This window comes from Bactrocera latifrons, unplaced genomic scaffold (assembly GCF_001853355.1).
Source record: "Bactrocera latifrons isolate USDA-ARS-PBARC rearing strain unplaced genomic scaffold, ASM185335v1 scaffold_1, whole genome shotgun sequence".
Classification (NCBI taxonomy): Eukaryota; Metazoa; Arthropoda; class Insecta; order Diptera; family Tephritidae; genus Bactrocera; species Bactrocera latifrons.
In genome coordinates, this window is record NW_017534407.1 from 5,062,543 (window position 1) to 5,064,539 (window position 1,997).

The 1,997-nt window shown below is 30.3% G+C and overlaps 1 protein-coding gene across 1 annotated transcript in view; it reads left to right on the forward strand.

Moving 5' to 3' along the window:
* Nucleotides 1-507: 507 nt before the first annotated feature.
* LOC108978229 (proton-coupled amino acid transporter-like protein CG1139) overlaps nucleotides 508-1,997 on the forward strand; it is a 28,014-nt gene continuing 26,524 nt past the window's right edge. Inside the window, exon 1 of the mRNA XM_018948389.1 lies at nucleotides 508-1,002. The gene's annotated coding sequence lies outside the window, so the exon portion shown is untranslated. The remainder of the gene's footprint in view (nucleotides 1,003-1,997) is intronic.

Sequence of the window (1,997 nt, forward strand, 5' to 3'; positions counted from 1 at the left end):
GGCGCACAAATATTTATAAATTGACAAAATGGACCGACCCTAATACAGTTGTCAGTGCAAATTCACGAAAATTACACCTTCGAAATATAACCACAAACGCACAAACATACAAACAAGTGCATTTTCATGCCACTATAGATGTATGTATGACTATTTATTGTGCTCATGAGTGATGCAAATTACAAAAGTACAAGCACAAAAGCTGTCAAAAGCATATATACGCGTAAGTATGTATGTATGCATGTATGTACATTTACACAAACAAAACTACATAGCGCAATACGCGCCGAGTACAAATATAAAATGTACACACGAATATCAGCGCATACACGCACGAACAGGTGTGTGTAGATATGTATGTCATGATTTCTTTTTGTGTGTGTGTGCGCGCACTTAACTACCCACTAAACCAAAGTAAAAGCGCAATGTAGCGAGTTGCGCCGCTGTGCGCCGATTCTTTGCGGCAGTTATCAAGTCGTCACTTAAAACGCGGTGGCTCAATGTGAATTGGATTTAGTCGTTAACGAGCGACCAACAAGATCAGATCAAATTCGGTGATTCAGTTTTGGTTAACGCATACATACACACAACGACCGAACTAGGCATATATAAAAGCAATTATACAAACGCACGGTGTTTATATACAAGTATATATATTCATATATCTAAATAAATATATACGCATACATATACATACATAGTATATGTTTTTATATGCATATCTAAATAGTTAAAAAAAAATTAATTTGAGCAGTTGAGATCAGTGTGTGATAATAACTAGAACAATCAAGTCACAGTAAAGCAAACAAAAAGAGCAACAACAACAACAACAACAACAAAAGTCTATTAATTTATAAAAAAAAAAAGTTTGGTTGAAAACGCGTAAAAAGGTGTGGAAAAACAAAGAAAAGTGTAAAAAAGTGAAAATTCGCAAAGACGGCACAAACATTTTTCCGCAAAAAGCAACAACAACAATAACGCTATTTGCTAACAATTCGAAAGGTAATTGAATATATTTAAGCTTATAACGAAAAATACTCGCGCAAAATATTTAGCGCTTTGGTTGGAAGAAAACAAAAACTACGCACACATAAAGGCAAACATATATAATATACATATATACATATATAAAGTACATTTAAGCACAAAGTAATTGGTAGAAATAGAAAAACTGCTGCAATCGCTGCAATAAAAATTTAAAGCTGCAACGCAAAACATCAGCTAATTATTGACTGCAATTAAAAATGGCATTTCAGCGCATTAATTCCGCGCCAATGCACAGCCCAGCTGCTGGCAACTCTAAGCATTGTTACCATAACCGCAGCAAGTAGTGCTTGCAGTCGCGTACTTTGTGAAGGCCTTCGAAGCTTTTTCGGCACAGTTGTTACTATTCAGGTGTAAAGTTTACGATTGGAAACGAGGCAAACAAAGAATTTGCGGAATTTTATTGTTTTTATGGCGTTAGCAAAACATTTAAAACGGTGGATTTTTTTAACATTTTCTTTGAGAAATTTTTCTAAATTTTTTTTCCTATTTTTCTTGTGACATTTTTATTTAACTTTTTATTTATTATTAGTTTTTTTTTAAATACATTTTTCTTTTAATTTTGAAGGTTTTTCGTAGCAATTATTATTGTCTGAAGATTTTAAAAGAGCTAAAGAAATAAGTTACAATAATATATTATATTAACGGGGCTAGACAAATTTTTTTAAATTAGTTAAGTTTTTAGATATATACATACATTTTCATATATTTTTTTAAAGAATTTTATTTTAATTTTAGTCAGATAAATTAGTTAAAAACATCTTGAAGAACAGGATCTTTTAAATAATCAATTTTTTTATTATTTTTTTTTTTAATTTAAGTTAGAAAAGTTTGCTAAATGAAAATTTAAAAACAGAGGATTATGTAAATTAATATTTCCAAATTTTTTTTTAAGATTTTATTTTAATTATAGTTAGAAAAGTTAGTTAAAAAAATTTTTCAAACAGTGGATT